The sequence below is a fragment of the Pygocentrus nattereri genome, chromosome 25, assembly GCF_015220715.1.
Source record: "Pygocentrus nattereri isolate fPygNat1 chromosome 25, fPygNat1.pri, whole genome shotgun sequence".
NCBI lineage: Eukaryota > Metazoa > Chordata > Actinopteri > Characiformes > Serrasalmidae > Pygocentrus > Pygocentrus nattereri.
This window is the reverse complement of record NC_051235.1, coordinates 21,985,983-21,999,195: the sequence shown is the minus strand read 5'-3', so window position 1 is coordinate 21,999,195 and position 13,213 is coordinate 21,985,983. Positions and strand designations below refer to the sequence as shown.

At 40.9% G+C, this 13,213-nt stretch overlaps 1 long non-coding RNA gene across 1 annotated transcript in view; it reads right to left on the bottom strand.

The window, feature by feature from the left end:
• Positions 1-666, bottom strand: part of LOC108430802 — a 2,476-nt gene extending 1,810 nt beyond the window's left edge. Inside the window, exon 1 of the long non-coding RNA XR_001858100.1 lies at positions 583-666. This is a non-coding gene — a long non-coding RNA (uncharacterized LOC108430802). The remainder of the gene's footprint in view (positions 1-582) is intronic.
• Between the last annotated feature and the right edge of the window lie 12,547 nt (positions 667-13,213).

The following is a 13,213-nucleotide window of genomic DNA, read 5'->3' as shown; positions in this document are numbered from 1 at the left end:
TTGGTGCTTCAAATTAAAGGTTTTTCAAAAATGAAAGGCTTGTTATTTTAAGCAGAGTCAAACCTGAGAGGTTTTCAGTCAGGGTTTACTTTTGTATAGTTTAATGCTTGCAGCTTATAATGAGACTAAACTCAAATTCTCTACTAAAGACTTGAAACTTGATTCACAATTGCAACACAGAGACAGAAGACTCAACTCTGACTCGCATAAAGTTACTTGTAAATGTCTGCTGATTCCTGAGCAATACTTTTTTAAAACCTCCTTGAAATACAAACCTACAGTGGGTGTGGCTTAAAGCTGGTATATTTACTAATGTAAAGCTAATGTCTAAAATACATTCCAAAAAGTATATGCATTTAGAATGTACTTTAGATAGACAATCAGCAATCGACATTTAAGAACAAGCATGATTATTGGTTCATCGAAGCTGCTAAGACTGGCTACTTAGGTCCTCAAATTTGGTGTTGAATGATATAGAATTTTAATACCCAACCCAATTGATGTGTTGCATCAAGTGTGTTTGAGCAGGGAAGTCACCAAACTATGTACAATTCAGCTTTCCAGGACCAGAGTTCCTCAAACCTGATATAGGTGGAGAATCCTTCTTAGCACAGCAGGTACACCAACATGGTAGAGGCATGTTAGTGGATGTTGCACTTATATAAGTACATTAGGTGCAATAGTGTATCAGGGTACTGCACTGGTCTCCAACCCTGCTCCTGGAAATCTACCTTGCCTCCAAACCTGACACACTTCCTTCAGCTAATCAAGGCCTTGTGAAGTAATAAGATAGATCAGGTGGGTCTATCATGGTTAAAGCTGAAGAATGCAGGAAGGCAGATCTCCAGGAGCAGGGTTGGTGATCGCTGGTGTATTGACTTATACTGAAAAAAAAACTGTTATCAGTAAACAGGGCAAACACTGAAGGCAGTTCTGTGTTTGCCCTGTTCTGTTAGTTTTGAGACTGGACCACTCCCCAGGATAGCTCCTCTCCTCAGAGCAGCTGTAAACTGTCCATCTGCGAACTAAAACGACAGCGGCAGAGCCGCACAGCCATTGGAGTGGACAGGTACCATCCAAGCCACAATGTCCCCTACCTCCTATTCTCTCAGCAAGAACAATAAGAGTGGTGGAAGCAGGCGGAAAAGGGGAGCCAGGGGTAGGGGGTTAATTAATACAAAGCATTTTAAAAAGAGAGCCCAACGCCTCCCCACTCAGAAGCAGCGGGGCTCCGTGATAAGCGGCTCATCAAACACGCGAGGAGAGGGGCTCCTCAGCTGCTCGCGCTCAGATTAATAGCGCCTCAGGTCGGGAGGCCTCCTGCTGCCGCGCGGCACTCCGCACCATTCCGAAGGCAGATCATTCACTGACACAGTGTCACAGCGGATAATTGGGGCGCGTCGCCGAGCCGCGCTCACCTGTCTGCACACAGGTGCTGGAGTGTCAGAGCTGCAGGGCTGCAAAAGACTGCGAGAGAGACTCCAACAACCTCTCTCTATCTCTCTCTCTCTTCTGAAACCAGAAGGAGGATGAATTAGATGGGTGATTCTGTAGGAAGGATTGTGAAGGTCCAGTGGGATCTTGTCATCTAGTCCAAAGCTAGTGCATACAGGCATGGGATAAACTGTATGGCACATCACAAAAGGTTAAGGGGTGTTGCACTTAAATTGTTCAATAGTGGAGGTTCATACACGGGATGTCCATCTCTAATACTTAGAATTTCACATTCCTTCACATTCCATATTAGTCTACTGGTTTGTGGAAGCCTTAAGCCAAGCATACACGGCGCAATTTCAAGTCTGATTTGGTCATCACAACTAACCTTCAGGATTGGTCCAAACTCAAGCTTCATCAGCTGTCTTCTGATGTTCAGTGTGAGGGGGAAGTGATATCCAATTAACTGCCTAAACAAGCTCCAATTGAGCAGTCAGGCAATTGGATGGATTTCTGATGCGATTTTGGTTGCTATTCTTGCGGTTTGTGTAGTTTCACGAACCGATTTCTTAGCATGCAAACCACACACCCACACTCTCATATAACCATGACTACTGCACCAACACAGGTGAACACCTGTACCAAAACAGAGGAAAACCTCAACATTTGCAGTATCAGAGTTTGGGTATGCTGACACTGTCCTGTTTGAATTGAATGGAACTGTGAAAAAGTTATTACAGCAAATTTTTCTTCCCTCAACTCTCTTGCAACTGGTTTTAATTTCAATACACAGTGTGGCAGAAGTTAGCAAAGCTGATGTACATTTTATTTACAGCATGCTATTTACAGCTTAATTGTAGATGTATGTAGGGGTGGAGTTTACCATACAATGTGAGCACCCATGTCAATCAGACTGAGCATTTTTGCATTGTGTAAGAATATAAATTGTAGGCGTTGGCTGTATACAATCAGCACTTCAAAAGTGCAGTGTTAAATGTCACCGGAAAACAAAATTTCTAAAATTTCACAGCGTATACCTGTAACATTTAGATATATCCAAGTCAATCCAACCACACAGGACCACCATTCAAAACAACTTCCCATGGTTGAAATACTTCCTGTATTGATGTAGACTTTTTGTTAAAAAAATTTCACAAAATTCCCCTGGTCCAGGGCATAAAACACAGGAAGGAATGAAGACAATCAGAGATTAGCATGGGGAAAATGACAGAGGAGGAAAAGACAGAAAGCTTGGCATTAATTGTCCAGGAGCCGGAATAGTTCCAGGGTGGCTGAAGCACGGCGAGGGCTGAGGGTCTCACTTGTTGTCAGGGTTGAGGTCAGGAGCGGGTCGATTCTAATGGTGTCGCCCAGCGCACCCGCGATTCCACACTCATTACACCGTTCACAATTACGGCTACCTATTTCCCCGAGAGGGCTGGGCCAACCATTATCACGGCGACTCAAATGAAGTGGATAATTGTGTCTCTCTGCGGCACATCAGCAAACGGCAGAGAAAGAGAGAGAGTTAGCGTGCGTGCAAGACTGCAAGACAGTGAGTGAGACAGACAGAGGGATGGACCAAGAAGCAAAGCATAAGAAACATCAACAGACACAAGAAGCCCAGGTGCAAGTGACAAAACGGAAGGCAATAGGGCGATCCAGAAAGTGCACCACAGCATCATGGCCATGATATCGCACCAGAAAATGCTGTCACTTAACAGCACTTCAAACAGCAGCAAGCATGTCACATTTAGTGCAGCTATCACTGTAGTACCAGCACTGATCAAAGAATCAAAATGTGGAATAACTTAATTTTAAGAATTCATTCCTCAAATCCTAGAGGAGCCATGACCTCATTCAAGCCTTTTGAGTACATTATTCCCAATCCAGAGCTGAATATATGTGAGCGCAGGAAATACGTTGTGCTGCTAATGCTTAAGAAGTCGGAAAGCTAATGCATTCAGGGGAAATGACCAAAAATAGAGGCGTGGGTTGTCATGTCTTATTTATGAGAAATGGAGGCCACTGATAATGCTCCAACTCCTCTGACTGCGATCCTACACAGACTTGTCAAACTATGTGCCATTACTATCCTTTGTCTTAGCGCGCTTGTCATGTAAGGCTTGTACCCGAATGAAATATTAATTCTGCATAATAACTTTCAAAGGGGAATAAAGTATGGAATTAATTATTAATCATATGTATATTCAAAGCTTCTTTCTGCTTTTCTTTTTTGGGAGCACAAGATATTCTGAGACAGTTTCAATCTGATGAGAGAGGCCTCGATTAATTCTCTCAGAAAAAACATAAATGTGTGGCAAAGAAGTAGAAGAACAAAAAGGCCCAGTTCCTGATCTTTTGAATAAAGTAGTGTACAGGTGTCAGAAGTATGATACTTTGCAACACAGATTACATGCCTCATTTAGTGGTAACTAACTACATTCTAGTTCAATGGAACAAAGCAACATTTGTTAGGGGGTGGATGGGGGGCTGCAGGAGTCAAGGTCATGTCATTAGCAGACGTCATAAACTCCCATCAACGGGAGTGAGGAAATAAAGCACGCTGATGAGAGGAAATGCAATCCGAGACAACAGATATCTCATTTAGTGCATTCTGTCCCATTTCAACACAATTTGCCGTGAGCCAGTTAATATGCAAGTTATCCGTTGGAGAGGGTGCGAGACGGACCATTTCAGTGTCAATTTACAGCAAAAAGAGAGGACGGGAGTACTCTTCGTTCTTCAGATCTCTTTAGTCTAATTCAATTGTACCTTTCAATACCTTATGATATGCAGGAAGTGGTTGGCTCACTATATCACATTATGGGAGGATAAAATAGTAAAACTGATTTTTTAAAGGCTGTAAGTATTCACAGGGAGAAAAGCAGATAAAAAGTGAAGCTTACTTTTGCCGTGTCTGAGGGCTGAGAAGTGGGAAGTAAGTGCTTTATACTGCGCTTTGCAGTAAATGCAAGATATCCATCATCGAGCTAGTCCAAACAGTAATGGAACGGGTTACTTCATATTGACTGTTCTTGACTCCCACCTACCATACTATTCATAGCTTTAAAAGCGTCTATGGCCATTGGTTACAGCATCTGGTGAATACACCATAGCAGGGGTCTGAAAGGGCAAACCAAAATGGCAAGGTTTGGTTCTCAGACTCTTGAAAGTATGTATCTTGACAAGTAAGCCTAAAACTACCAAAAGGAGGTTCTTATTCTTAAAACAATTAAATAAAAAAAATTGTGTTAAAATAACTGTGAAATTCACATCATGATAGCATTAGTAAAGCATCCCGGATAGGCTGTGCACAGACAACTGTGTAGAGGAAAGTACAATGCAGCCACTGTCTTGGAAGGAAGTGAGAATGCAAGATTTATTTCTTGATACCCTCAAATTAAGCCTCTTGTATCTTTGCAGAGGGTCCGGTCTGTCCAAATTGAGAGAGGAATGCATTCGGACTTAAGGACTTAAGACAGCAGCACCTTCTTAAATGGAAATTTCCACCAAACTTTAAATAATTCTTACCTAAACTGCTGGCAGGCATATATCAGAACATTAATATTTACAGCACATCATGCTGTTGTTGAAAGAATACAATTTGAAGATGAATGCATGGATACATTTAAAATGCATGCATAAATAAAGAGGGCAGAATTGCATCAAGAGACAGAAAAAAACAATAAATAAATAAACAAATAAATAAATGCATCAGCACATTTAGCCTCTCAGTGATCACATTTACCATAAACTAAAGTAAACTGTAAAGTCATTCTGAGGTACTCATCACTGGATGTGTTTTCTTTTTTTTTCACTTTTGCCTGACAGGCCAGCATTAATTAAAATGTTGTGCAACTTTAAGTATTAGTGCTGTTCAGACAAAACCATCCATCAAAACAAAACAATATCCAGGCTGCATTAGACTGTAAGCAAACAGTTTAAAAGCAGCGAGTCTATTCAAATACATTAAGCTATGTCTAATTTAAACTATCTGTCTGAAGCCTTGAATAAAATATAGCAAAGAAGTCTCCCTTTCTGTGGTATGGGTCACTGGACATGACGAGCCTTTCAAGTAACTGAAAATAGCAACTGCTGCAGCAACCCAATTATGATCCGAATCCTTTCCATTTTATTTGTTTTCTTCTTTTACCTTGTGAACAATAGGTCAGATGTAATCGACCGGACCATGGCGTTCAAAACAGACAGCTCAGCCTCTATTTGAGGATCAATAGCACCAGCTAACGTCTGATCCGCTTCTGTCCATATTCAAATAAAACGTGCTGCCGCTGTAGCATGCATCATCTCCTCAAAGTCATGTACGATTAGGCACGCCTGCTTCACTGAGTGCATAGAGGAGACAGAGAGGAAATATATTAAACTAATTAACAGGGGCCTTGCCTTTGCTCTGCGTTACAATATTAAGCACTTTAACCATATACATCCAAATGAGATGGGTACATATACAGCAATAAAAAGGTACAGGAGGCAGGCCTTCCTAATGTGGAAAAAAATGCAATAGAATAAAATAAAATGAAACAGTGTCGATGAACACATTTCCTTGCTCAGTACATCAGGATGTAGCTCCAGGCGCTACCTTTGTCTCCATCATGGCACCGACTTAAACTGTGTATTGTAGCACGACACCCCTGATTTCATGCAATATAGAGGATTACGGAATTGAATTGAACGCTCAGCGTTTTTGTTCAGATTTCTAAATTAGGATTTTCTGTCTCCATAATGACAGAGAAGTCTCTTTTTTGCCAAATCAATGGCAGCTATTTATATGAGCCGTAATCCCTCACCCAGCACTGAACTGCCAGCAAAGTGATGGTTTAAAGTAATGACTAAAAAACAAAAAACGCACTAAATGAATGCAAATTGGTTTCTTTCCATTTAAGCTAAGACTGTGCTTCATCCTGGGAGACTTCTCCAATGCAGGGGAGAAAAAAAAAACACACAGAGCTTGATACATGTAATCAAGGAGAAAAGCTGCTCCGCCTTTGTGGGAAGTAAAGTGTGGACGGATGGGCCGAAACATGGAGGTTTATGATACAGGATTCGAATATTCTCCCTGCTTCTCGTCAGAGCGAGTGAGGCTGACAAGTAGGCTATCAGCCAAGAGATCATTAAGCAAGGGTTGAAGTGCCATTGCCAGTGTGTGGGGGATGCCATGGCAACAAGGGTTCGCCCTGCTTGAGAGACAAGATAAAAAACAATGAGAGGCAGGGTGCAGGGCCGCTGAACGATCGCCACTGATCGATGGATCTCGCTCTCTCTCTCCCTCTGTTCTTCTCTCTTTGGAGATGGAGAGAGGAAAGAAAGGGCAGCGGCATTTAGGCTTTGTGGCTAGTAGTGCTCAAGGGGCGGGTGGTCTTCAAATATAGTGAACAAAGGAGGGGTAAAGGGGGGGGGGGGGTAGAAAACCACCATCAAAACAACAGTTGTTCAAGCTACTGTGAAAGGGTCAGATATTTATTCGTATAATTGTTGACCCCCTAAAAAGTTTTGCAAAAGAATGTGCTTTTTTCAAACTCTTCACTAAGACCCCACTGATTTAAGTGCCCTGGTAGGATCCGAGGAGGAAAAGTCAGTCAGTTAATACCTGAGCACCTGAGCTTGTCACAGTATCTTAAACCGTATAAGCCAAAAGAGGATGACAGACGCAATGCAAACAGACTGCAGGTGACTCCAGCTGCATTTGTTTGCAATGTTTTTTTTCCCCAAATTCGTTCTGTGGACGCTTCACGAGACGGGCGATAAGCACTCACTTGCTGAACAACCCCGCAAACCCCCTTGTTTCTATGGGCACACACACTAGAAAGTTCGGTTACCAACAACATGTGCTAATCAATGCAGTGAAAGCAATCTGTCAGGAAATCTTTAGCATTAAGACTCTCTCCCTCAATGGGGATCAGGCCCATTCACAGGGGTGGGGTGCGTCTGGGTCTTAGGAATCTGTCTTTACGCATCCCCCTGTGTCAATACGGATTATGAGCCCAGCTTTTATCTTTTCAACCACACAGACCAGTTACTCATTTAAATAGATTGAATAGCAGGAAGGTTCTTGGGGGGGGACTTTTTTTAATAAATAAAAAATATACTCCTATGAATACATTCAAATCCTGTCCCAATTCAAATTCTGCTGCCATATGCAAGCTACGAGATCTAATCATTCTTTCTAATCCACGCAATTCACTGAAGGCAAATTTTTAACATACTTTCCTAAGACCTGAAAGGATAAACACAGTCTACCTATTGTTGACAGCAAAGCACCTTTCTTTGCAACTTAAGACCAACAATTTGCTTCAGGATTGACTGCTTGCCAGCTGACAGCACCTGCATGCCAAGTAGTTTGGGTTATATTTAGGGAATGATTTTAGGGAAATGACTGTGATTCTCAACCGTGCAAAGTGCGTCTCAATTACAATGGACTGTATTTACCGATACCACAATGGCTTTTTTTTTGTATCAATGCCATCGAATATAAAAGGAGCAAAAAATAAAATCTGCAAAGAAGAGGAGCGATGATGAACAAATAAAAGCAAATTTTGACATTTTGCATTCAGCGCTTCTCTTTATAGGTCAGAGGCAACCCTGGCCGACCCCTGTATTGTTTCTAAATGCCATTTTGCAAAAGAGGATCGCAGGAATTAATTAATGCATGGGTAGCAGCCACCGTCAAGAGGCGCGCATTAAAATCAATGATTAATAAATTCAAAACACACAACAAACTCAGAGGGGAGATGAAACTAGTATTGTGCTCCCCAGGAAGCAGCCCCAGTGCGGGTCCTCCCACCAGTGAGGCGGCCACTCAGATGCTTAATGGAAAGTCGCTGGTGCCAGCTGTGTGCCTGTGAATAAAATCACTTTAATTAAAGGCATTACAATGGGAAGGGAATGGAGCAGAATCGACAGGAAACGGCCCTCGTACTTGACACACGCATACTGACAAGGCGACGTAATGACTCAAAAGGAACAGGGGTCTCAGATGATCCTATCACAAATGATCCAAACCCCCCCCAACACCACCTCCTAAGAAATATTTAGCTCTTATGTCAATCACAGCATTAAACACACAGGCATATCATGCGCCTATCTGAACATTCTTTGCGGACAAGATAATGCCATCTTATTCCACCATCTGTAAAACGCTTGGCGCATCAAATTGAAAAATCTTATCCATGTCTAGACATCCTGTTATTGTCAATTATCACACAGAGCATTGCCAGACTTTAAAAATACAACCAAATCACTTCCTTCTTTAAAGATAATTTGAGAAATTTAAGGATGAATGCTGAATCACATATTTCTCAGCTCAAAATTGTGAACCAGGGGATAAGCGATTGTTCTAGGCCTCTAAATATCGTGCTGTTTTCCCTGGCAAACACACCAGTAAAAGAACCGTCCACCCACATAGAGGGGAGGAAGGGGCCCTCATAATCTGATTCACAACAAAGATGAGCCCTGATTACATTCGCCCCTTCCTCCTGTTTTAAATAGACTGGGAGCAGTGCCCAGACCCAGCTGAGGAAAGCACAGCACAACTGATAAAACAAGACCAGAGCAGTTCGCCTTATCTATCACAATGAGGCAGGCAACACAACAATTCCAGATTTTTGATATGTTTTAGTGGAGCACTGTTATTCACAGGACACCTTTGCCACAGCAGCACGTATGGTTTACCTGTTTTATCCATTCCTCACTTAAATTTTAACAATACTGAATGTAACTGGTTGCCAGAACAACATAAATGTAGGTCAGTAACTCACAGAGAGCAAGTGTAACTTACAGAAGCATTTCCCCTGTTGACCAGCAGAGGGAACTCAGGGACAAAGTGATGAGAGAAACAAGATCTGCTATAAAATGGGTCTGATTCATTTTAACATACAGCAAAACAGATGATCGTCCTGAGTACAGGAAACCTGCAGAATGCTAATGTCAGACGTTAGTGATAACTAATTCAGTCCGTTGCAAATACTCAAGCAAATAAAATGTAGGGATTTGTATGATATTTAAATACTTATACTTTGCATCTATACTACAATAGGGGATATCAAACCACTTTTTGCTTCAGCTACATTTTATTTATTGACATTAAGTGTTCACATTCATTATGCTGTTTTAGTGAGAGCATCCATATTATTTTTTTGTGTAGTCACACCTTTGACTTCTTAGGCTTATCATTTTATTTTAGAGCAAAAACGGAACACAGCCTAACAAACTTCAGGTCCTGTGCTGATAAGGGCAGTTTTACAACAGCGGTATCTTGCCCACACAGGGCTGGTGTGGCTGCAGATTTTCATTCCAACAAAGCAGGAGCTCAGCTGTTTATAAAGACTAACTGATCATTTGAATACTACCTGATTAAACAAGTGGAATCAGGTGTGCTCCTGTTAGTTTTATAGAACACATGTAGCAGCAGTGATTAAAGCCCTTTTCCAACACGTGGACATTTTCAGAAACGTAAAGCAGTTGTATGTGTGTGTGTGTAGTCCATCTGTTTTTCTGCATACTTTGTTAGCCCCCTTTTACCCTGTTCTACAATGGTCAGGACCACCACAGAGCAGGGGCGGTCATTACACTAGGTAGCCAAGGTAGGCAGCGCCTAGGCTCCCATGCGCCAAGAGCCATATGAAAATACAAATTAGATTAAATAAATATGCATCATATGGGGCCCCTGTGCTGCCTTTTGCTCAGGGCCCCAAAATTATTTGGTTGGTTTCTCAGCACTGCAGGGATACTGAAATCATGGCGAGGTGTGTGTGTGCGCGCGTGCGTGTACTACGCTAACTAGCATCTTAAGCCAACCAGGACGAGCCAAGTGGTCTAGCTAGCCTAGCTTAGTCCATCTTTGTTGAAAAATTCTTAATAGTTAATTATGTTTAAATTATCACACGCTTAAATCCATACCACAGAATCTACATTTTACATTACAACATGAATAGTCTAAACAAACATATGGAACACGTCTCAATGGCAAGTTTGATTTGCTAACTGACTAAGCTAACTAGCTGGTCAACCTAGCTGTTTAGCGTTTGCTAAACTGAGGTAGCTTTAGTGTTTTTAGAAAATAATGGCGTATTATTAAACGTATTAGCACGCTAAATTACACCACAACACATTAGGCTATTAATACAGGCTGGCTCACGTAGTGCTAATTAGCTAATGAACTTAGTCACATATGACCCATGGAATCCTTTAGCCCCTTGTAACAGGGGTGTTTTACCTCAAATGTTTCACATAAAAGAAAACTTGCTTCAATATTTTGTTTAGCTCAGGCAAATGTATTCGTTTAAGGACTCCTCGTAACATTCACTATTGTGTCAATATAAGTTAATGGCATCATATACAACGTTACTTTTGTTGTTGTCATTAAAAATGAGACAAACTTACCTCAAAAACGCTTTCTTCAGTAACTTTCCCAAGTGCGTTCGTTGATGGTTAAGAAGCTGTTTGTGTTAGGCTAATTGGTGAATCCACTGTAACAGTAAAAATGCGCGTTTATTATCAGAAATACAGACAAAGGCCACGCTGTCCTAGAATTAAATAAATGTAATATAAACGAAATAAATATTTAACTTACAAGATGGCAAAGGATAGCTGGCTAATCAGTGCAGAAATGGTAAAGCTGATTATTTGCATTTATTTATTTAGTTAGTTAGTTAGTTGCCTGCTATGGATATTTACACAATTTATCCGACCCATCGAGCCGTCCTACTGAGCATGCGCAAGTCATCACACCTAGTAACAGTATTTCAAACGGTTTGTCGTGTTTTTAATGTTATTTCAATACAGACTCAGCATTATTACTTATTATATAGTATATAAAACAAAAGGTGATTTAGGCGTTTAAAATATCCAAATTATGTTTTTCATGCTAAGGATCACCTATACATTTTAATACTGGTAGAATTTCCTGATAGAGTGATTGAGGATATCAAAATAGTTACCTACAGTTTTATTTAGAGTGCTACCTATAAATATGCGGTGTGGTGGGACATTTCAACAAAGTAGCACAACTGCCATACATCGGCTGTCATCATTGTGTAGCATTCACTGTCACAGTTCATAATGTTATGATACTGTTTGCAGAGTTTGCTCAAGAAGTCTCCAGTCTGTTTAGTGTACACATATACACATGATAGTAGGTCTCAGGGTCTTTTACCACTAACACTTTGTCTTCCCTGTTCAACAGCTGATGAATTAAATCAGGCGTCAGACCAGGGATAAAAGTAACATATACTAGAATGCACCAAGAGCAGGACTGAGAAGCACACTAGTCAGTTTATTAGAAACTCCTGTTTTGTAGGTCCACCTTGCTGGTGGAGAGCTGCAGGCTGTAGCCCATCTGCTGCCACAGTTATGCATCTGTGCCTGATACACTTGTACCTGTGCCATGCATGCTACCATATCACCATCAGTGCAGTCACTGAAAATAGAAAAATGGACAGCCAAATCATAGCTGGTCAAGGCTATCAGAAACTGGTCAGTAATGAATGGGGTAGAAGGTGGCAGACAAGTTGTACATGACAACAGATTGGCTACAATATGCAACTGTATGCCAATATAGTGAACCTATAAAGGAGGTGGGCCTCCTAAAGTGAATAGTGAGTGGAAATGTAATGTAGTGTTTGTTGAGTGTATATTAAATCCACTTTAATGCACTATATATCCACTTTAATCCACTATATATATTTTTTATTTTTTTTTAAACCCCTCCTTGTTTTTACACTCACTATCTATTTTATCAGCTCCCCTTACCATACAGGCGCACTTTGTAGTTCTACAATTACAGACTGTAGTCCATCTGTTTTTCTGCATACTTTGTTAGCCCCCTTTTACCCTGTTCTACAATGGTCAGGACCCCCACAGAGCAGGGGCGGTCATTACACTAGGTAGCCAAGGTAGGCAGCCGCCTAGGCTCCCATGAGCCAAGAGCCATATGAAAATACAAATTAGATTAAATAAATATGCATCATATGGGGCCCCAGTGCTGCCTTTTGCTCAGGGCCCCAAAATTATTTGGTTGGTTTCTCAGCACTGCAGGGATACTGAAATCATAGCGAGGTGTTGGTGGGTGTTGTGCTGGTGCGAGTGCTGCTGGAGTTTTTAAACATTGTGTCCACTCACTGTCCAGTCTATTAGATTCTCGTACCTTGTTGGTCCACTTTGTAGAAGTGAAGTCTGAGACAATGGCTCATCTGTTGCTGCACAGGTTGTGTTGGTCACACTTTAGTCCTTTAGTAAGAGGATTATTAATATAATAAGTCTTTATTTATATAGCACTTCTCATTTTAGATACAAAAACTCAGAGTTGCTTTATGCAGGAATGTATGTAATGTATCACATACAGATAAAAAAAAACTAAGCTATTAACAGCACATTAAATTGGAGATAATGAGCCAAATAAATAACAAAAATATATTGTAAATTTGGATTTAATCTGAACACATATTGAGTTTGCATTCCTAAAATTCTCTGAAATGCTATTGCAGAGTTTAGGAACTATATAATGATCATACAACTGAGCTGCAAGTGATCCTGGGTGCTGGAGTAAGCATGCCTCAGCTGAGTAAAATGGCTCGGACTGGCTATAATGCTTCAACATATCAGTAAGATATGCCAGATCTAGATCTTTAAGAGCTTGAAATGTCATAAGACCAGAATAATATGCCCAAATTTTCTACTTGGAGACAAAGTATTCTCATTTAAAATTTTTTTTAGGATGGACTCAGGTAGTAAAAGACAGTTTAACAATTTCTTAATTCCAATT